At 30.0% G+C, this 25,837-nt stretch overlaps 1 protein-coding gene across 1 annotated transcript in view; it reads left to right on the top strand.

The window, feature by feature from the left end:
• The window catches only part of LOC103579904 (uncharacterized), a 442,473-nt gene that overhangs the window by 57,253 nt on the left and 359,383 nt on the right, over window positions 1-25,837 (top strand). The window lies entirely within an intron of this gene.

The following is a 25,837-nucleotide window of genomic DNA, read 5'->3' as shown; positions in this document are numbered from 1 at the left end:
ATTTACTCTACAATATTATCAGTTAATTATTAAAATTATATTCTTTGTCAGAAGAACTGTCGATAAGATTTTGAGTTTCATCCTGAGATTGATAAATGTCTTTGGTACCGATTTAATTGATCACTTCGCCTGGAATATTATAGTTATTACAGCATTGACCAGCTCATGCTAAGCCAGCTTGCACTGTTAAAAGTGATGTCAACATTGGCAGGTCCATCTTGTTACGCTTCGTATTTTTAATTATATTCATATTGTTGAAAAGCCTCTCAACATCAGCATTGGAGTGGGGTTATATTAAAAGTGATATCGCAAAACAAGCTAGTTTTTTGAATCTTATTTAGCCTTGAGCGTCCTTAAATTCTAAAACTTCATACCAAAATTTTTTGGTATCCTCAGTTTCTTTCCACTTTAAAATGTGTATTCTGTACCATTGATTATCTATTTGGGCTTTGAAATCCTTACTCTTATTAGAGTTAGAATATATAATTAAATCTGTGATAGATTCCTTGATAGGATTTAAAGCGCTGTCTACACTAATTCTTTTAATAGTTTTCATAATATTTACATTACCCGGTAGTCGTGTTTTTATTTCATCAATCAAATTTAAAACAAATGTGATGCATCTGTTGCGAATTGCTTTCTCGTCATATTGCGACAGTTCTCTTTCTTTTAAATTTGCCATGGCAGTATTAAATCTGTATGCCAAAATACACCGGGGGTCTACGAAATCTTTTATTTTCTCAGTAAAAATATTCACTTTCTGAGTCGGCCATTTTATTTTATTAACAAATAAGTCAATTAAATTTAATAACTCATAGCACAGTTTTGTCGGGTCTGCATCTTTGTATTCAAATAATTTATTTACTCTATTCAAATCTGTAAGAATCGGGTAAAGGAAAGCAAGGAATACATAATTAATATCAACATTATACAATCCGTGTAAAACTTCTGCCTCATAACATTTTTTTTTTAATTCGGCTATAGAAAAATGAGTTTTCAACTTTAGCTATTGGTTATAAATACAGGAAACAGCCGATTCAATCGATAACCATCTTGTCTGCAATAATTGCCCAATTTGTAATGGATCTTGTCCGTCATTAATTGTTTTATATAAATCTTCGTATTTAGACTGTCTGCATGCGAAGTGAGAAAACCGATTGTAGGTTTCACTGATTATGTATTCTAGATTTCTAGGTTAAAATCGTTTTACGGCGCTAGAGACGGCTAGCTGTAATGAATTGCATATACATCGCACTAAAATTTAATGGAGAACCTCTTTTTTAAGCTTGGCGCGAACACCTTCATTAATACCTGTCATGACAGACGCATTGTCCGTACCAATACCCATCATATTTTTTATTGGAAACTTGAATTGCTTCAGGGTATTTTGATCGCAGAAATAATGCTGTCAGCATCACAGTCAGATATCAGAACTAAATTCAGATAGGTAGATACTATTTTCTCATAATTATTGATATAATAAATAACAATGATACTCATGTTTTTGATTACAGCAATATCTGTTGACTCAACAATTAATAAGCTGTAGGGTTGGTCTTTTAAGTCATTCTTGAGAATTTATAAAAAATATGATGCCCATAAATTCATAATAATTTTTTAACACTTTGTTCGGTGTAACTTGATTTTGTCTTGTTCATTAGTGAGAGAGTGATTGACAACTTCACCCAAGTGATCAATCACTCTTAAGCTCGTGTGCATAGCTGTAAACAATGAAAACCTAGCTTCTTCTATCTTCGAAATTTCGGTATCCACTGGTTTGAACGGTAGCTTCGGTTAAATAGTATCAAGCTGTAAATATTATCTATCTATATTTATATAATGACCGGTCGTTTTTTTTAACGCGCATCACATAAAAACTACTGAATATTTTGACATGAAATTTATACCACAAAATTCTGCGTGTTTCAAAGTAGGTTTTTAGCTATATTATTATGATTCTGATGATAAAAACTATATTTTATTAAATTTCATTCCACTAAATTTTATCGATTATCGATTGTTCTTTTTTTTTCAAATAAAACAAAAGAACATAATATATATGAAATTGTCCTTTTTTTGGCATGACATAATTACAAATGTGTGGGGTTTTAGAAATAGTTGTATAATTATTTTTACTGTTTGTGTATTTTCGTATCTAAGTTTTAATTTTTTATATGACAACCGAATTGGGTGCTGTAAATTTAAGGATTAGGATAGGTAATGCCATAAAAGTGCGTTTGGCATACTGTCGCCAGATGTTGGCCGGCAGTTAGTCGTAAAAGTAATTTTAAGGATAGAAAATAAAATTTGTCAAGAGTGAATGTTGCGTGGGAATAGAAAATTGTAAGATGGTTGTGCGCGAGTGCTTTGAGAATGGGATGACTGTAGTTGTGTAAAGAGTACGTGTAAGTATGACGGAGCGGGGATGTGAGGCCCAGGTAGAAACAAATGTACTTAGAAGTAAGTGTTGAAAGGGACAGTTCAAGAGCAGCGTGGTTGTAAGAAGGACCTTTGTCGAGACGACGTATATAATAAATATAATTATCTTCGATCTGTGATTCCTTCAGTAAAGATATAAACAATATCCAATATCCTCACCTAGTATCCACACCATCCTATCCGATACTACAAATATATATGGAGTGACTGTTTTCAAAATCACGCTCAGTCAGGCATTTTTTACTTCAACGTTTGTTCGTTAGATTAAAATTAGGTTTCGTCAAATTTTTTAAGAATTGTTATAACTGTATCTTATTAGATATTTTTTTAAAATTCATGGAATTTTATAATATGGAAGAATAAAGTTATATAATTTATAAATTAGTCTTCCAAATCAATAAACTTATCATAGTTTAATTGATATTGACTTTGAGCGACTATAGGGCTATGTGTTAAAAGAGCAATGGTTCATCACAACTTTAAGTGAGCGACTATAAGTACACTCAAGGACCTTATTTAAAAAATTGATAATAATTAATTATCAATATTATTTTTCAACCTGAAATTATATTTTAATACTGTAATACTAATAAAAATAACTTTAAAATAAAAATATGGCTTTTCATTTTATTCATTAATTTATATTGAGTGATTTAATCTTACTCCAGTGGCAAGTGAGTAGCTATAGTGGCTTTTACCTAAATATTTGAAAAAGTACTGAAAGTACTGATAATAATAATAATCGTCATCATCAAATTAAATTTTTTCTTTTAAGTATAAAAATTTTATTTTAAATGTCTGATAGTAATTTTAATGTTGAGAAATTTTCTTGTTATGCAGACAATAGTTTTAATGAAATTTTTTTTTCTTATATATATATTAGCTGCAAACGCCTACTTCACTGGGTTATTTTTGGGTGATGCTTTTATCTAAATGTTAACTTTTTTAGACTACTCTGAAATTCCGAAAATGATCTGATAAGTTCTAAAATATTCGAACGTCGAACATCACTTCAAATTAATTCCGATCGTTCTATACTATTTTTCGATCGGGTTGTTTCGATTATTTTCGGGTAATTGACGACTTTGAAATATGTTTCTTAATTTTTATAACATTTTACAAATTTTTAAAACAATCCAGAGTATTCAACATTCATGAAATAATTTTGAAGTAATTTAATGTATTTAAATATATATTCGAATTTTCTAGAATGTTATATGATTTCCAGAATCTTGCAAAACACACGAAAAAAAGAAAACAGGAATATTTGCTGTTCGAACGAGCATTTATTACATTTCCAAATAGTAACGCAGTGCTTCATAAACGAAACTGTAAAAGTTACACTTTGGCGCCGCGCAAAAAGTTTTACATTTTAAGTATGAAATATTACAGTTTGAAAATCTATTGTTTACTTTCTCACACTGTAATATTTGTTGAAAATTATCAAAGTATCATTCGAAATGCTTCAAAACTTACAGATTTTCTCATCAAATTTTACCTTAAAATTTTTAAAACTTTTTTCTCAAAATAACGATATTGCTACTATAATAAACTGTAAATTTTACGTTTTCAGTTAGTAATATTTGTGTTTATTTTTTTCAATAATCGAGTTTGAATAGTGACACGATTCAACATCACCCTTGATAATTAATTTTAATTGAGAAAATAGATGAGAATAATCTATGGTAACCAAAAATAAAAAACAATAAATTATTACCACACTTTCAAATTAATTATTGAATTGACAACAATCAAAATCAATATAAAATAAAAAAACAAAAATACAATTATTAATAAACAAGCGAATTGTATAAAAAATTTACGTATCCGATGAAAACAGATCCGGAGACACGGTCGTATCTCGCGCCAAGTACACGTTCAAACACATATACATACATATGTGTGAACGTGGCGGCGCGAGTCGATCGTGTCTCTATACCGGTGTCATATGCCTGTTTGACCTCTCTCGTATTTAAATTGATTAATAATAGATAAATATAAATTATATCGGTTATTTAGCTATTTCTTTATTGATCTTTCATCATTCTATACCAATTCCATGAGAAATCTTTGTGCTTAATATTTGAGTTTTCATTTTTAAATTTCTAAATTTATGCTTGCGTCGTTTTTGATAATTTTAATAAATTTATAAATCTCTAATTTTTGATGAATTGAGTATATTTTCATCAATATATATTTTAGAATATATGTATAATATTTTTGTTATTAACAATTGTTAAGCAGACTTTATTAAGGACCAGTTTTTTCAAACTGGGTTCGTTTTAATCCAAGTTTAAATTAAAGTGCTAGTATTAATAATATATAGACATGTCAGTAATAATAATCTAAGCCCGGATTAATAATAAGCTCGGTTCCAAAAACTGATCCGAAATGTAATATCAGTAACTCTGTTTATACATATAATCACGTTTACTCAAGGTATCAATATATATATATATACATATATATATATATATATATATATATACATTGTATATGTATATATAGATACATTGTATATGTATATATTTGAGTGGTGCAAAAAAAAAGTCTCTTGCCTATCATTCCAAAAGCTTCTCTAAGATATAAAAAAAATTCCCTCTAAAGTGCAGCTTTATATCTCAATTCTCTACGAAGCTCAATGAAGCTGTATTTTGCCATTTTAATAACACGTAAAAAAATTTTTTTTTACGTTTCCATCCGGTAAAACCACGGAAAAAAATTTTTTCTGTATTTTCCATCAATTATTCTTGCAGGGAATTAAATTTTCTACAAAAAAGTATTGAAATATTTTATTCGCAATCCTACCGGTTGAAAAGTTATTGAGCTTTAAGTACTCGTTACTAAGTAAATTTGAAGGAAGATAGTTTTAGAGGAACTCTTCAATGGAATCGACACCATTACTAGATAATTTATTCAATTTTTATAGATTTTAAATAATTTTCAACTTTCTGAAAACTTTTTTGGTGACTGCATGCATTTATTTCGAAATTAATCAAATTCTAAACTGTTTATAATATATTAGATAAATAATTTAATGATCGTTTATATAATTGTAAATAATTTTTCTTATTTTATACTTACCGACGAAAAGTATATAATAGTGATTTTTTAGTATTGCACAGTAAAAAAGGATTCGTCAAAATTGTATAACAGGGATATGCTGTTACTCTGGTCGTCCTTAAATTACCTTTTAAGGGCGCCACTGGAAGTGATAACGGCCTCCCAGAACCGGATCTTAAATCTTCAGGGTCGGTGTAATTTTATTTAATTGTAAGAGAAGGATGAGGAAGGATAGCTTATAAATAATTTACTATTTCAATTCGCAAGTTAAACCTTTTATTTTCCAGTGACCTAATTAACCTTTTATAATTTAACTTCACTTATGACTTTTTTATAAACCTTATATTTTATACCTTTTATAAACCTTATAACTTCTTATATAAACCTTATAACATTAAACCTTATAAACCTTATGATCTTAATTGACCTTATAACCTTTATAACATTAATTGACCTTATAACATTTTAATTATTTACCCATAATAATTTTATCTAATAAAATCAGCTAACTACCTTTGGCGTTTCCACACACTCACACATACAACAGTTAAAAATCGCTTAACCTTCGCGATACTTAATTACTAATATTTCACTAAAACAGCCAACTACCTTTGGCATTACCACACACTCACACACTCTCTGATTAAAAATCGCTTAACCTTCGCGATACTTAATTGCTAATATTTTTCATTAAATTCTTACTTATTTCACTCACACACTCACTCGGTCCCCTGGACTTATTTTTCACACTGAATTTTTTTAACATAATTTTTCCACGAAATAAATTAATTAATTTGGAGTTTAAATAATTATTAATTAAATTATTAATTTATTTTCCCTTTTCTACTTTATTGATCATTATTCCTTTTCATTAATTTCTTAACACTTATTTTAATATCACGGCCTTCACTCAGTAATTTAATAACGCGTTAGTTCAGGTACTTTTATCACCGCGATAATTATTCTTATTTTATTTACGCCTTTTATTTAATTAATTATAATTTCTTTAATTACTTAAATTTTCCTATTTAATTTACCAACGACTTTGACCACGGACCTCTCTTAGCTTTCCGAGACAATTTTTTAATTGATATTATTTATTTTATTATTTTTATTAAATTTTATTTATAATTAATTAATAATTGACTAGCGGCTATGACTAGATTCGACAGTTCCGGTGCGCGAGTCACTCGACCTACCTGGAAACTTCTAGAACAATTGTCACTTACTGTGTGTAAAACGATCGATTGACACTTATTTATATGTTATTTCAGCGTACGTCGTTTGTTTTGAAACAGTTACACTCATGTATGTTAAAAGTAACACGTCATGAGTGTCAAAATCGTCGAAAACGTAACCTTCAATTTTAACACACTCATATGTTATTCGCAACACTTGAAGAGTGTTGAATTTGACAGTTCCATGCGTTTTGATCCCCGGACAAAATATTCCCGATAAAATATCCCCAGACAAAATATCTTCAAGACAAAATATCCCCGGACGAAATATCTCCGGACAAAATATCTCGATGACTGAATATCACCATGCAATACTCAACTTTTTTTCAATTTCGATTATAAAAGATTAAATACTCAGATATTCTCATGTAGTTTACGTAAGAAAATCGAATCAACAACTTATTACAAGTATATAATATAATGATATTTTTATTATATTACGTAAGTTCAACATTATAAAAATATTTTCTTATTATTATTGTCATCAATATTTATACTTTTGAACTTATTCGAAAATAGACCAACACGTATGCTTGTTGTCGTGCTGTGCCCTTTTTTCATGGATTTTATGTGTGTTTATTTGAAAATGAATTCATATGAATGTATGGATATATACATATATATATATATATATATATATATATATATTATAACGACAAAAATTAAATTATTAATTCCGCGCTACAAACTTCGTTCTCTATCCTTAGCCTCCAGTCTCAATACTATCAGGGCGCCAGGTAATTTTTATCACTGGAATCACCAAACCAGTAAATCTTAAGAATTAGATAAAATTTTTGATCTGTGGAACTATCTCAAAACCACGCATAAATAAAAACCGGATAATTTTTGATCTGTGGAATTATCACCAAAACCACGCAACTAAATAAAAACTAAAGCTTAACAAAATGCTCAGAACTTATAAGCAAAACAAAAACAGAGACTGGAAAACTAAAAACAGAGTTACGGTATGCCATGGTGTCGCTCAGTGTGTAGGTTTATGGAGAGAGGGAGTGGTCCGGGTTAAATCATTCCAAATTCATGTAGATTGTCAGTGAATTTGCAATTTTTATTAAACAACAAATAATCTAAAACCTCCATTTAACAATTAACAAAATACTGTAGCTTCGTACAAACAATTCTTCTTTATAACAAAACACTGAATCTAATAATAATGAAATTAATCCTGACAAACAGGTAAATCGGCATCTAAAGGATATTTATCGATACATTAAAAATAAATTAATTAATTACTAGAGCCAATCCACAATTAACTAATATTCAGTAACCTAGAACAATAAATTATAAAAAACGATATTCTAGAACATTCTCTTCCACAAAACTAGTAAAACTAACGTACACGTGTCTAGTATTGACGTCAATTACACGGCAATTGGTTTAATAATTAAACATATTTCGTATAATTATTTTATAAAATAATATTAACAATAAATCGTGAACATGACTCTAAACTGTAACAATATCCCCATAATTCTCTCAGTTCTTAAATATTTTCTTTAATTAAAACAGTAGCATCATATCTCAAGACTCTGACTCGAACTCAATTAATTATTGATAATTATAATAATTATTTCATACCTGATTACGGATGAATGAAATATCGAGTAACGTCTTACACTGTTTAAAATAATACTTCTGTAACAATACTCTTAATTTGTAGCTTTCCGCAATGCCATGAACTGTAACGCCATTTCTGGACACGTCTGCTCGCTTCGAGCGACCAGAGCTGAATGCTCACGTCCGTACTCTTCGAAGGTCTCCCTTCGACTCCCCTTTTTTTTCAATCCAAAAATCCGAAACTAAATCTTATCATTATTTATAACTGACCTCTATATTCTAAATCCATAAATCAATTTCCAAACTCTACCATATCGATAACTGGAGGCTTATACCTCACCAAACGTACTCACTAAACCTGACTTTCAGTATGGATATCCTTGGTAGTTGCTCTCCTGGAACCGACTTCAGCTGGGATCATAAAACTTAAAACTAAGTGACCTATGACTTCCTCAGCGGTACAAGTGGTCATGACTTGTCCTCTGAGGCCTGTCAGACATAAGCAATTAAAAATGACCAAACGGCTTCCACAACAGCAACGGTCACAATATTACTGTTGAGGCCTGCCAAACCAAAACTCAAAACTGATCCCAATCTGCATCCATCAGATTCCTTTTATACTGGAGCGCTAGCATTTCAGCTAGACCTCTGCAATCTACCAAGAAGTCTCATAGGGATAGAACTAGGTTCTATCATCAGATGATACCGGGTAACTAATTCAAGTCCCGCTCCACGGTAACACTGACTTCTCCACATACTCAAAATTCCAAAACTGTAAACTAAAACTCAAACTTTATCATTATCTCAAACCTTAAATCTCAAACAATATTCCATACTAAATTCCCATCATTCTGATTCTAAGTCTTTGCTATAATTTTTCTTAACAAAATCCATAACTGTAGCTAAACTTTACTCCATATTTAATTCTTAAACTATAACTTAAATCAAAAATCTGTATCAAAATCGTTAATACCTGTACGCTAAATTCTAAGTCTTGAGTTACCATGCTCGTAAATACAGTAAAAATCAGTTGGTGTTTGTGACGTTCACTTTGATTTGACCCCCATACGAAAAATAACGTCACAATATATATATATATATATATATATATATATATATATATATATATATTTATGAGTTTTTTCAAAACATACACTCATGCCATAAATTAAAGGAACGGAAAAATTTTAGAAATTTCTTATTTCTTTATTATTAATAAGACTGTAACTTCATAAAAAACAATCGTATCGGGATTTAAAGAAAGCGTTTTTCCTACTTTCATTTGATTTTTGTGTCGGTTACTCAGTACATGTGAGGAAAAGAGAAAAAAAAACGAAAAATTTCCAAAAAATGTCAAAAAAACTCAAAGAAAAAAAAATTGAAACTTGTTTTTTGTGGTCGAAAATTTTTTTTTGACATTTTTTGGAAATTTTTCATTTTTTTCTCTCTTTCCCTTACATTTACTGAGTAACCGACACAAAAATGACAAAAAAGTAGAAAAAAAATTATTTTTTTCATTGTGATGATCATTACACAATTAAAGGAAAAAGCTTTTTCCTCTAATTGTTTAATAAAACTTTGATCGATTATCTCCAAAAACAGTTCGATAGATCAATATGAAAATTTACAGGGTTATTGGAGGTACACTAAGCTAAAAAAAGTCCCTGGCAACATTAGTCTTTTCATCAGTATTTACAGAGTAGCAGTTGATTAACTAAGAAACCAAAGAAAGTTATTTTTTTTGTATTTACTTCTAATGGATGTTAAAAATAAAAAAAAAATTTAACCAAAGCCAAAAAAATGATTTTTTGTTTGAAGGCTGATATCTCTGCAACGAATCGTTCTACGAGGTTAAGAAAAGGCCAAACTGAAGCTGAATAAATTTGCTAAACCACCTATGCATTGTTTTAGTTAAAAAAATTTTTCGCAGCCCGTGGACTCTCGAAGAAAAGAAAAAATTTAGAAAATTTTTGTCTCACTGTACTTTTCCTATTCGTGCAATAACCAAAGTTCCAAAAGAATTTTGGTGAAAATGCGTCAAAACTAGAAATTTCAAGCTATAAAACGCTTTTTTTAAATCCCGATAAGATTATTTTTCACGAAGTTACAGTCTTACAAAAAATCAATAAGAAATGTCTAAAATTTTTCTGTTCCTTTAATTTATGGCATGGGTGTATATATGCAAATTACTAGCAGCGTAATAAATTAATTAATAATCAAGAGAATATTTTATCAGAAGTTCATTTTGTCTTAATGATATTTTGTCATCGAGATATTTTGTCCGGGGATATTTTGTCTCGGGTATATTTTGTCTTGGGTATATTCTGTCGGAGATATTTTGTCGGGGATATATATATATATATATATATATATATATATATATATATATATATATATATATATATATATATATATATATATATATATATATATATATATATATATATATATATATATATGTTTATCAATCGGGGCTTTTGCCGACCATATTTCATGGGGTCTCAAAACCAATATTTTTGACAGTTTTGTATCCTGTACAATTCATGTATGCATTTTTTTTTCGGATGTATAGCAAAATACAGCAATTTTCTAAAAATTGTCGCGTGGGGTATTAGTTGCACTATTATTGCTATTTTATTTCTAATGAGTTTTTAATGGTTCACTCATATGATTTGACATTGTTTATTTGACTTAACTTATTCAGGAAATCTGATTCATGCAATTTTATACCAAAAATAATATTATAAAATTGTATAGAATGTGATAAACTTTTTAAAAATTTTATACAATTTCATGCAATTCCAGTTTGATGAGCAAGAATGTTTAGTTTTTGTTATATTTCGTATCGTACATTAGTTCATAAAACTTTTAAAGAAATTTATCGGATGATAAAATCTTGAGCATCTGCTGGATGTGAGCTCGGGATCACTTGCCTATCAGTCTAGTGTACTACTAACTGCTGCATTGCACATACCATAGCAAATTAATTTAGTTAGTTTACTTGAATGGAAATGAATTTTCCCATATAATTTCAGATGACTGTCTAATAATTCAGCATCTGAATTCCATATAATTTTAGGAGCTTTGATTAACTTTACATTATCAAATTATGATCCGAGGTTAATATTTTTTGAATTTTTATCAAATTTGATGAATATTGATAAAATTTTTTGCAATTCCATAAGGTCTAATACTTAAATTTTTAAAAATTAAATAAATTATGTCCTTAATAAATGTTGAAAATTTCCCTGACTAAAAAAAAGTATCAAGAAGTATTGAATAGACTAGAAAATCGATACTTTTCAAAACTTTTTTCTCGGTCTGAATACTTTTTATAAATCAGGGTTCATAAATTTTTACAAAATCATATGAAATTATGAATATTTTGACAGAATTCTCAGAAATCTGATAAATTTCTGTGGAAATAGACAAAATTAACAGAATTAAATTTTCAGTAGCAACCGAGTTATACCACAGTCTCTAATTTAATTATTGCTTTAAAAAAAAAAGCAAGGAGTAATAACAGATTTTAGCACCCATTTATAAAATAATTATTAACAATGGATAACTCTTTAAAAAAATTTAGCGATGACAATTCCAAATGTAAAAGGATGAAAATAGATAATAATACTTTTAAAGTTGAGCAAGCAGTTGAGGAGTTAGCATTATCTTTATATAATAATCCGTTGATACCAAGAAATACAGTCTAGTTTATAGTAGCCAAATCAAAACATTTTTTATCAGACCCATTGATTCCATGTAAAAAAGAACAATTAGAAGACATTCTTGAAGATCACGTCAGTGAAAGTGTTAAATATCAAATATTTAAAGTTTTAAATAGTTCAATTGTTTGTTTTGACGAATTAAAAAGTGAGGACAAAAGGATTTCTTATTTTACTAAAAAAAGGTTTATATGTGCCACCTATCGATTATATTGTAGGAGTGACAAACAGTGAAAAAAGATGCGATGGTATAATGGCATCTGATCCTACAGAAGTAAAAGCTAAACGGATACCACTCGATCATACTCTAAAATCATTCTTCGAACTTCCTGGTGATTTAAAAGAAGTTAAAGAATATATAAATTTATTATACGATGAAAAAACAGTTTTATCAAATTTCATTCAGGCTGATATGTGGCAAAATAAAATTAAAAATCCTAAAAATCGAACTATTATACCATTAATTTTATTTTTTGACGATGTTGAAACGGGTAATGGATTAGGAAGTCATGCAGGCAAAAATAAATTGGGAGTTACCTATATGTCAATCCCTTGCTTACCAAAATATTATATATCTAAGTTAAATAACATTTTTTTAGTCAATTTATTTTATTCTGATGATCGCAAAGTGTACGGAAACAAGGCAATTGTTCAACCTGTGATTGATGAATTGAATACATTAAAAACAAATGGTCTTAACGTAATAATAAATGGTAAAGAAGAAACAATTTATTTTGAAGTCGGGGCTATAGTTGGTGATAATTTAGATCTGAATAGTGTGTTTAGGCTTGTCGAGAGTTTTTCAAGTCTCCATTTTTGCCACATTTGTAAAATCGATAAAGCCAAGTCAAAATTATTAACAACAGATCAATCTCTGCTTAGAACCTGTAAAAATTACGAAGCTGATTGAAATGAAAAAAATCCTCAAGTAACAGGTCTAGTCGAAAAATGTGTTTTTCATAAAATTACAGATTTTCATATTTGTATCAATCAGAGCGTCGACATTATGCATGACTTTTGTGAAGGAGTCGCTAATTATACAATCACAGCTATTTTAAAATATTTAATTTATGAAAAAGAATATTTTAAATTAAGTATTTTCAACTCACGTAGAGACTTATTTAATTATGGCCAGTTAGAAGGTTCAAATAAACCTCCCGTAGTTACCAAGGATCATATTCTGAAAAAAAAAATGGCTAAAATTATCGGCTTCAGAAATATTATGCCTTACAAGATATTTAGGATTAATGATTGGAGATCTAGTTCCAGACGATGATCCTGTTTGGTCTTTATATATCTAAACTTCAAGAAATTGTGGATATGATAACATCACTAAGAGTGTTGCGTAGTCATGTTAACATACTTAGAAATCTTATTAGTAAATTTAATTCATTAGTTATAGATATAATTTTTTATCTTAAACCAAAGTTTCATTTGATGATTCATTATCCAAGAATTATTCTTAATAATGGTCCCCATATTCATACATGGTCTATGAGATTCGAATCGAAAAATCACGAATTAAATATGATTGCATCCAGTAGAAGTTGTAAAAAAAATATTTTACAAACTATAGCAGTACGAAATCAATTGAAAACTGCTCATTCAATAAATAGTGCTAACATTACACAAAAAATTCGTTATGTGCCTATTGTTACTGAAGATAAAGCAAACAAGATTCAATTGCAAAAAAATAAATTATTTTATAAATGGGTGGAAATCAATGGATACAAGTATCAAGAAAGTACTATAATAATAGTAAAAATTGATGATGATAATGGTCCTCTTTTTGGTGAAATAAATAAAATTTATGTTTTAAACAACCAAATATTCATTCAAATGTATCTTTTTAAAAATTTAGGATTTAAACAGCATTTTTATGCGTACGTTATTGAAAAAATTAATACTTCAGAGTATATTTTCAATACTAAAAATCAAGTGGACATTTATCCTTGCTTATTAGTCAAAAAAGGACAAACTTTTTATATTGCCACAAGATATGCTGTGTAATAAATTAAAATATTTTATTTATGAATAATGTTAAGTTTATCAAAACTAAAATAGTTTAAGAAAAAAGTTTGTGATTAAAATTATTATATTAATAAACCTATTCTAAGAATAACAGTTAAATAATAATTAAAGATAATATTTTGCGTAAATAAATTTTCAGTCTCTTCTTTTTAAGTAATGATAGTTATTTCCCGAATCAATCAATTAATCAAAAAATATATGTATGCATGTCAATTTTAGGTTATACATTGACAGGTGATACTATTGACTTGTAACAGCTACTAAATAAACTTTAGTTGTATAGTATAGTCGCGGTCAAGTTAGACCCATGTAAAATATATTAGTTACAAAAATTGTATCACCGGGTGATACAAATTTAAGATCAACTCTGCTGACATCACAGGTGATACAATATTTGTATCACTTGATAAAATTTTTAAATCACTTTTTTTTCGTGTATTCATGACTCACAATAAATTTTATTTTTAAAAATTATTTTCAATTCGTCTTGAAATATTTTTGAGGAAAATCGTAAAACTCTTTTGCAATCGCTAATCATATCACTAGCATGATATCTATATTTATGATGACACAATCTCGATAAAGAAACACCAGGCTTTTTGAACAATGATTTATAGTTCATACCAAAAAATGTTTGTGCAAACTATTTCATGAAACAGTTTGATGTGACAATATTTAAAATAGAGACTTGATAAGAATTAATAATGCAATAAGATTTAATAAAGAGTTAACAATAAAAATATCAAAAAATATTTTCTTATTAATTGATTAAATCAACATGAAAGAGATAAATTTATGTTCGTAAAGAAAACAATTAAGTTATTGTGTTAGGTAAGGAAAGTGTTCGCTCATTGAAAATGTGTATCAATCTACTTTATAAAATTTTATTGATACACTCAATATAAACAATATAACTTCTTTCACGAATATCTCTTGATAGTTATATTATTCAATTAAATCAATAAATTTCATTCACAGAATATTTTTACTTACTTGTAGTAAGACTCGATCAAAAAATACGCGTTGTACAATGATGAATTGAAATGAAAAATGTTCCATCATTAATAAGTGAAGTATATTTTATGCACGGAAGTGAACAGAATGAACGATGTTCAAAAAATACCATTAAAAATTTCTGATAACTCAGTTTCATATATAATTTAACGATAGTTCTTAAAATAATAGGTAAAGACTGGTATCGAAAGTAATTTTAAACTTCTATAGATATCGCACAGTTGAGAACATTTCTATACTAGCGTTTGTTCTGAAATTGAGTATTATTAAAATTTAAGTATGTCATACATTGATCTGTCTGATTCGTATAATAGGCGCGTGGGGTCAAATTGTAAAAAATTGGATTTCTCACAAAATTCGACTTAAGTTACTGACTAATTATTGATCGTGACTAAGTTGTCTGTTCGTTTTTCATTATTATGGCTCATAATTTATGAAACATGCCGGGTAGATAATGCTGCATATTTATTTATTACAAGCGATTCCGACAAATCTCGTGCTGTTTACTGCAATTACAGTATAACATGTCAGATCCACCATAAAACATTCAGAGATCAACAACAACATTTCCTGGTTAAAAAATTTTTTTACAAAATTCTTTGAAAATCTTTGCAATTGGATAGTATTTTATAAAATATTCCATTCAAATTTGGCTATTTGCTATGACATTTAACGAATTTCCTTAAAATTATAGAAAGCTTTAAATTATTGTCACACTTCAAGATCTAATTTTTTGATTTTATAAAATGTTATGAAATTCAAATATCGTATTCCATAATATTTTATAGCAATTCGTATGATACTATTAAATTTTATAACATCTTGTCGAAGTATTAATGATCAAATTAAGCACAATTTTCTACATTTTCATAAAATTTGATCAAATTTTGTTCAAGATTCCGTCATTGATTAAGGATACTGTGTTTAAAATTTCGCGAAATTTGATAATGATTGACAAATTTTTTTAAATTCTATGAAATTATGCAAAAAGTTGTAGAGTTCTCATCGCTCAGTAAGATGTAGCTGAAGTAATTATAGAATTAACATATTGAATTTCGAAAATTTCATAAAAATTTATTAAATCTTATTGACATTATTAAAACTCTAGCCACGAATCAAAATTTGATTCCGTAAATATAATAAAAATTCATACGATCTGTGGAATTGTGGTGTTAAATTATATGAGGTTTTATAAAAATTCCTACATTTTGCCAAAAATTCATCATAATTTATAAAAGTTTTGGAAGTCATTATTTTGCAGCGGGATTGTATTTTCTAAATCTAATAGAAGTCGGAAATATTTATGAAACTCCATACAGCTTTATAAAGTTTCATAAAAATAATTATTTTAATAAAAAAACTAACATTGTTATATGATTGTACATGCCGTAAAGAAGTTAGCAACTTGTGAAACTGGTGGACGACAGATATCGAGTTCTAATCCAAAAGATGACGAAGTTTCTTTTATTAAATAAATTGCCTTCTCAAATTGGTTTCTTCTGAACTTTCAATAATTTATAAAGCAAGATGTTATGCAAGAATGATAAAACAAATTTTAAAAATGGTTTTTCATAAAACTTGAATAATATAAAATTAGAACTCGACAAGCCAGCTTACAAACTATTCTTTTTTTTAACGCCTGATAGTTTTACTGTCGCCTGGGGTATCAAAAAAATTTTATGCGTTGTATAAATTTCTATAACTTTATTCAACTAATTATAAACTGTGGAATTTCTAAGAATTTTCAAGAACTCGGCAAGCAAATTTTCAAAATATTTTTTTCCATGCCTGATAATTTCTACTTTTGTTTCTACTATTGTTATTTCATAAAAACTTCCTATCATCTTTACAATATCACCTTAATATGTCATCTAAAATATATATCAGATCAATGACTCAATCAAAATGAACCATTTGAATTTTTTAGACACAATTGCATAGTCTAAGATAATTAAGCCAACGTTGTAGTATTATCAACAGATAAAAAACGAATTCAAAAAGACTGTAGATTATATTCATTAATTATTGTCATGATCAACTCATGGTTGGGTATAAAACTATTCACATTCCTACTAAACTTCTCATTTTCTTCCAACAGAATTTCATTGAAATTTATCTGTCGCGTGGGATTCAGATGTATCAATCAAAATTTTATCTGTCGCATGGGGTACAGAGGAGTCAATCGAAATTTTTTCTCGACTGAATTTCAAAAGCTAATTATCAATATCATTATAGATGTCATCACTATCGTCGAAAAATTAAACATTATTGCTGCTCCTATTAAAAGTTGATGTTAAACGTAGAACTCATTTCAAAATTTTTCGTTGTCACTAATACAAGATTTGCAGTAAGTGTCACTCGAGTTCTATTCGAGCCTTACATAGAAAAATACGAAAAATTTCAAAAAATTGTAAATTTAAATCAAATTTTAAGATTTGTAAAGAGTGCTACTGCACACGACGCAAGCAACTAACTCATTGTAATAGTCATATATGTAACTCAATGAAAATGCTAGAAAATTTTATGAATAACATAGAATTACTAAATATTATTTGAATAAATAACAGGAAAAAGTGAAAAGAAAAAGTTGATAATTCCATTGTCGCGTGGGGTATTGAATTATTTGAACTATTTAGGGACTATAATTATCGAATTTATGATTGGAAACGTGTTCTATCAGGCACAGAAGCAAAAAACTATTGATCATCAAATTGTTTTTACTCAAGAAATTTAATGGGAATGAGTTTGGTGACAATGAAACTGTAGCGAAAATTATCTATTATTATGATTATCGCATGAAACTTAGGTGTCAAATTATTTTTTAACAAGAAATTGAATTTTTTCTCAACAGGATTCTCACAAGTCTAAAAATTTACTTTTAAGCATCACTGCTATTTAAAAAATTTCGACTTTTGTTGGACTCGAACCCACGATCTTCTCAGTATCGCGCAGAGACGTAACTACTGCACTAAGCTGTCTTATTCCATTACAAATATTTTTACAAGTAAAAACTTGGCCTGTATTTTCGCATTTAAAGTCTTGAATGGAAAGACCATAAGATCAAAAACAAAATTTACTCGTAACAAAAATTTTTTTCTTTGGTTAAGTGGTAATCTTACTTCCCGGTACCAAATGAAAACTTGTTTTGAGTAATTTTTAACTCAACTTAGACGATAAAACTTGATTCAAGAATTAACATTGAAGAAAGTTATCTACACAGCCCAAGAAAATTTTCGTTTCCAAACTCAATTCCAAAAATTTTCTCGAGTCAAGAATATTGTTTTTTTAGCCAACAATTATTCCGTTCTGCATGTAATATTGAACACAACAATGAATTTAATCAGAAATTATCACTAAGTAGAAAAAGTTTTACGACCATCCTTTGTTTTGTAATTAAACACTATAAAAGTTTAAACAAGCGATGCATCAATTTATCTCCATGGTTTTATTGTCACGTAAAGTCTGCTCCTTGTTTCTACTCCTTGTAACTTGTAAAATATAGCTTATACTATGGTAGAGGTTTTGTTATTCTTGTTTCCGGAAATTCCTGCTGTAACATTTTGCGCATTTTGAACAAACTCGATGTCTCCTGAGTTTTTCAAAATGTTTACAGAAATTGCAATCATTGACATTTCATGAACGATGCAGTGTTTTCTCCAACGACCAGGAGAAGAAACGTAGATATATAAGTTGTCGTATAAGATAAGGGGCTTTCGCTGACGGTCGGCGAAAAATTCGTATACCTACGTCCCTATTGCCGACTGTCGGCAAAAAGGACACATCTATACGAACTTTTCGCCGACTGTCCGCGAGAGTCCCATACATTGAATGTACTTTTTGCTGACCGTCGGCAAAAGTCCCATGTTAGAGGTGAAAACGTCGGCAAACGCCCCATACCTTAGAACATATGTATATATATATATATATATATATATATATATATATATATATATATATATATATATATATATATATATACATATATATTGTAACATGACGCAAAATTCGACATCGACTCGTGGGTTAAAATTATTTGAAATAATGAAATGTTACCCGTCGAGCAATTTTGGTGACATCTATCATCACTATTTCGACTTCGACCGAGCAATTGAACGGGGGATCCGGTTGAGACTTCGAACTGAATGACGACGTTTCTTTACCAATTCTATTCGCGACTAAAAAAAAAAACAATTTCGATTTACGGAAAGAATAATCAAATCGCGAGTGATAATTAGTACCTGAATAATAATCAGATTATTTTTAGTGAACGAATATTCGAGTTTTGTGATCAAAGGAACCAGCCGAAGCCTCAGCACGAGAACTGCATAAAGTGTACGACCGATTGTTTTTTTTTTATTGCCCAAGTGAACAGTGTTTTGTTGCAACAATAATTAATTAATTAATTACGAGTAGTAATTATATGACAGTGCAATTTGACGCGTTATCGAAATAATATATTATTTTACATTTTATTTTATTTCGTTCGAGATTTCTGAAAATTACGGACTTTTTGTGTCTCATTCGCAACGGCAGTCTTGTCGCCTCGCCACGTAAGAATACTCTGACGTCACTTGTCAAGTATTTCGTAAATACGTACGCTGTATGTTTGTCTCCGGGCGATAAAATTATTTTATTTCTATTTCGTCAACCTACCGTTATTTTTCTTTTGATTAAGAAACTGACTGTGTTTTTGATCAAGTATAATTTCTACGAGCAAGATTTTTGTTTAAATCGAGTCAAGCCGAAACCGGCAAATCAGTTTTGTTTTATAACTAATAATTTTCATTTATGATACCGATCAAGTTATTTTTTTTGTTTAATATACGACTTATTATTTTGTTTAATTCTGATCAATTATTTTATCGTAATCTTGAGTGCCTAACCTTTCCCCGATCCGCTACCCTGAGCCGACATTTCGACAATTGTTTATTGATGATTATAAAATCACCTGGCGCCCAACATTAAATATTTTGAACAAGGTTGCCAAGTCGTAGGTGTATTCAGACTTCATTTCGGTAGATCCCCGGTGGTGGAAAACCCGTTACAATATATATATATATATATATATATATATATATATATATATATATATATATATATATATATATTCTAGTGATTAGTATCTTAAATTAATATCACTTATACACTACAATAATAACACACTTATATTAGAAATAATAACAACATAATTAACAGCAGTAAAAGAAAGCAAAGAGAGATATAGTTTATTGATGTACAGATGTTTGCTGTTAAGATGTCAATATAAGACTGACTGACTCTAGCCGTGCATCTATTAAACAAGAGAAGAAGGCATTTGTTTTCTACTTATTCAAATATTTTAAAACATCAGTTTCACATTCTTTACAATACATATATATATATATATATATATATATATATATATATATATATATATATATATATATATTCGATTTGGTATGGCAGTGGTTACGAGATATATTAGTGAATTTAATTATAGACTATTTTTACTGATTTTGAGTAGTGAGACAGGGCCCCCCGATAACACAGTATCCTTTCTTACCGACCGCAGCGGATACCTCCTGTCGGAAACTTATAATATCTGATGTCGATATGTCGCATATATCCGCGGCCGGTAAACGTATCTACGGTCGGTAAAGTATGCATTTATATTACCGGCTGCTACCAATGTTGATCGACAGGCAATTATCATGCGTATGATGACAAAATACTGTCACACTATCATCAGAGCTGGTACCTTACCATATACCAGCTCTGATGATAGCATGACATGTATTTATATGATGATCATTCTGAGGATTTATATATTTAAACAGGGTGGTAGGACGAGCACTTGCGAGAAGCTCTGATGTCACTACCATCTAGCGGTTAAGTTCTTCCCACACCCCTTCTTTTTTAGCGGATAACGTCATCCAGCGTGTCTGAACTCGCTTTCTATGAGGTAGAGTGGGGGAAATGAAGCTGCGCAAATGCTTGAACGATTACATCATCTTCTGCGCCGTTAACCGTTACTAAGCTCATATTTCAGTCCAAGTGGGGGAATATGAACCTGCGCAATTGCGTCTTTTTACCCGATTACATCATCTTTTACGTCATAAGACAGGTCCAAACTCGTTTTTTTTTTCGGTAACTAAGTGGCGGAAGAAAGAGTTTAGCGGGTGACTCTCGCGCTCATATGCATCAGTCTGCCTAAGGTTTTTGAAGCAAAAACTACCGTTGTTCTCACAAAAAGTGTATAACATAAGTGAAATCATTTCAAGTCTTCAAGTGTGTCAACAAAACTACTTCACAACTAAGTACTATTTTTTATTCGAGCATCCACTGATACTTCTCACATATTATTCTATAACTTGTTCTCCTTTATCTATCTTTTAGTGTCAAAATTCAATCTCTCAGCTATCAAGGAAGTCAATTGTTTAGCAAACATTTTGCCAAGCAAAAAAATGCAAGAATTGGAAGTTGATAAATTATATCAAATCACCGAGATAAACAAAATAAATACGAAGTACGGATCCAAAGTCATTGCACATCTAAACAATGAATTCTCTATCTATTTCCCAAACCGGACAAACAACAAACTCCTGGGCGACGAAGGGAAATTGAAAAGCCTGAGCGAAATGACAACCGAAGACTCGCTTTATCTTAAATTTCTGGGAACCAAGTACAACAAATTTGAATTTGTGTCTGAATAATCACCAGTCCCAGTATAGTTTCAGGGTATCAAGACTTTAAACGTGGATTTCATACATATTTATCATATATATTTTTTATAACTATTGTAACCATAATAATAATAAACATAAAAACAAAATGTACATTATTTGAATCACTGTCGAAAAAAAAATTTCTTTATCTCGAGTTAACCTTACCACCATACACTCAAGAGAAAATTCAATATATTAACAGAAAAACCAAGTTACCACCTGTAAAACATTCAACATCTTAGGGTAAGGAAGAAATTCTTTTTCTACATAAAAAAATTAGTATGATCGAAGACCCCCTCACATCAGACAGTTTTCGAGTGCCAGAAAAAATTCATAAGAAAAAGTAGAGGTGAGCCCCTCAACAAAAGATAGCGGACGCTAAAACATGCGCAGAATGTCCATACATTATATTATTATTAATGAGAATAGTTTTAAAACACACAATAATAATAATTTTTGAAGAAATAATAATACAAAAAATAATTACCATAATACCGCAACCTAAATTTAAGATTGAAGAATGCACTTTTCAAACAACAAAAATTGACTATTTGTTAATATTTAAAACTTTAGTTAACATAAATCAAAAAGTAGAAATTTTATAAAACTATTTTTTCTAAGAATTTCGATAATAATTCTTATAATTAGGGTAATAGTTAGGATAATTATTAGGACTATAATGTATTTTTTAAATTAAAAAAGAAAAACTGAATTTTTTTTTGTCATATATTAAAACATTTACAAAAATTAATAATCATAAAAAATTAAAAAATAATGAAATCTTAGTCATTAAATTAAAAAAATTAATTTTCGGAAAACATATAAAAACTTATCAAAAAAAAAAAAAAAATGAAATTTAGATTGAAAAAAACACACACACTCAGCCATCGATATCCGATGGGTCCTCAATCCCATCATCGATGCTTTCTTCATAGTCGTCATCGTCGTCACCATCGTTACCATCGTCGTCGTCGTCGTCGTCGTCGTCAGGCCAATATATGCGCAAGGGTCCATTACTTGCGACAGGTTCTTGAGTCTGAAGGTTCGGGCTCTCAAAATATACCCTGTCGGGATCATCAACATCCCGAAACCACCAGCACATTGCCTCTTGACAGATATTGAGCTGAACGGTAACCCCACTGAGTGTAAAAATGACACTATCAGGATCTTCTAGGTCACGTTGGATTTCAGCATAGAGTGCATCCAGGATTTCATCTGTCAAACCCTGATCGACCCAAATTTATGGCATCAGTACGCTGTACGTGAGATTCAGCAATGCAATATCTTAAAAAAGAAAAATCCATTATAGAATACATTGAAATAACAAAAAATATATTGAAATAACAAAAAATATTAAAAACCTTACCATTTAAAGCGTCCGTTAATGACAGTGAAGGAAGTTGGATTTCATATATCCTTTCAAATTCCGGAAACTGCTCCACTAATAAATTTGGGCTGAAGGTGTAGTGATGCGGTGATGCTATGAGGTCTCCAGGTTTAGAAAACCACCAACATAGACGAGCGTTCCATAATCTCAGGATTAATTAATTAATGTAACGGGACGGTTAGGTCCACCTCCGTTTGACGGGAGGCCGATTCCTCGCCCTTTTGGGCATACTCGCGCTGCGCAAATCCCCTATCTTCCACCATAATATTATTAAAGCGAAACATTGAGCAAGCTCAATATTGGCGGATGTTATAACCCTTAGGATCAGAGATCCTTTGCATGTGGGTGCCAAACCAACAGCCACTCCGAGTCCGACCTCAAATGGGCCCATGCACTCCTACCGTCTCAGGAAATAAAGAGACTCTTTGTCGAAGTGGGGCTTGGAATGGGCCCCCCATAGTACCAATTCCATGTATTGGTCGACATACCACAATTGGTCAAGAGGGGACGTGGTTTCTTCCCCTGCCTTCCTAAGAAGACACCCATATAATCTCAGGGTTGTGGATACACCACCGACAACGATTGTCGCCCCATTTAGCTGCTGACCTGACACGACGATTTCCCTGAGGGTTGGTAAAAGTAACCGCCAAATAAGCCCAATCACCTGAGTGGCCCATTCGTTTGGAATTATGTAACCGTATGATATTCCGTTTATCATTTTTAAAAAACTGAAACATAAATAAAAAAATTAGCAATTTTTTACATTTACTTATAATATTGTTAATACTTACATCCTCTATATGCTGATGATGATAATGATAATAATGATGATTGTAAAACCTATAAAAAATTGACACATACATTATCACAAAAAATTTATAATTGTTTCTACAATGAAAAAAAAAAAAAACGGATACTTACAGTTGTCAATATCAGGATGACGATGACAGGTTTTTATTCAACCTTGAAAAAAGAAATAATAATAAACTTACATTCACCCACTAATATATATAAAAAATCATATACTTACTTCAAAGTGAGAATTATTAAAAAAAAAACGCAAAATTATTTTTAATAACTTTGAAAAGCACACTGAGAAAAAGGAACCGTATCGTAGCTAACTCTCGATCAGTCGAAACGCTTATGATTGAACTTAAAATCTAGCAGCTTTGAAAAAGAAGGCATTCATTGTATTGTCAACAAGTGTTGAAACCAAAACAAGCCTATGATGCACATTCAAGTGAGAGAGAGAGAACCTTGGGTCTTACTTTAGAGCGTCTCACTTTAATATGTACAGGTCGAACACACCACATGTTGAAGGAATTTTTCTCGGGTATTAACTTAAAGAAAATTTTGTTTCAAACCCACTCATATACATTTGGAAAATTTATTTATACACTACTCTTAAAAATATAAACGTTAAAAGACGAAAGTCCTATACTTAATTTAACATCATATAAAACTAATTGTCGTCAATAATATAAATAGTAAATACAATCATAATTATTACAATAAAAAAATAATACTTTATAACGATAAAAAAATAAATGGGCTACGACTCCTCTGGATCTGAGAGGATTACAGTATCAGCATCGTCAACATTATCTGTATCCTCCGGATCTGTGAGAATAACAGTCTCTGCATCCTCAGAGCAATGGAGGTCTTCCTCCGTAACAGCATAAACAACACGATTGTGAAATAATTGGTGTTCCCACTCAGATGCTGCTGCACCCAAAGTATAAAAAATCGGCGGAATAAAACCCTAACCGATGACGTAATCCCGCACATCCTGGGATCCGCTCGTGAGCTTGAAGTGCCACGTAACCTTTTCGTTGTTGATTTGTAAGCAGGCCTCCTCATCGAAGAATGTAACAATCGAATCTTCGATCGGCTCATTTGCCGACACTCGATTCCACAACTGAGGCTCGATAAAATGTCTCACCTCTTCAATTGAAAAACTCTGGACCCAGTGTTTCGGGAGTAACACGGTATAACGAATGCAATAATCGTCTAGATGATTCCCTGTAATGAAATTAAAAAAAGCAATAACGAAAAAGTATTATATAACAACGATAAAGTATAAAAGAATAATACCTGAAGGACCGGGGTTTTTGAATTTACTAAGCGCTCCGCGCCAGATTCCAAAGAATGGATCGCGAGTGGTATTATAGTAGAACCGTGGATCGGTTTTATGAGCATCGATATAAGGGATACGGAACCACCAACAAAGATCATTGTGCTGAATGTTTAATTCAGCTATCAGTCCTTCAAATCGGAAAAAATGTTCCGTCTAAATTATTCCCTCGACGAACAGCCCTTTCCAAAGAATCTACTATTAAATCCATTACTCCGTCTATCAACCTTGGAAACCTAATCCACTGGAGGGGTATGATTATATCATAACTAAATGTGTTCCCCATCTACAAATTACATTTTTTTTACATAAAAATATCTTTCACCTTATAATACAAGAATTACTTCTAACTTACCTTAATTATTTTTTTCTTAGTTACAAAAGAAGCTCCAACTTACAATATTAAAAAAATAGTCCACAAACACTTTACAACATTCACCGAATACTTCAGAAATAATTTCAAAAATTGCACATAAACACTTTAAAACACCCACAGTAAATTCCCGAAATAATTTTAAAATCGATTAAAA

Source organism: Microplitis demolitor, chromosome 2 (genome assembly GCF_026212275.2).
Source record: "Microplitis demolitor isolate Queensland-Clemson2020A chromosome 2, iyMicDemo2.1a, whole genome shotgun sequence".
Lineage (NCBI taxonomy): Eukaryota > Metazoa > Arthropoda > Insecta > Hymenoptera > Braconidae > Microplitis > Microplitis demolitor.
Note: the sequence above shows the minus strand (reverse complement) of the source record. Positions and strands in the feature narration are given on the sequence as shown.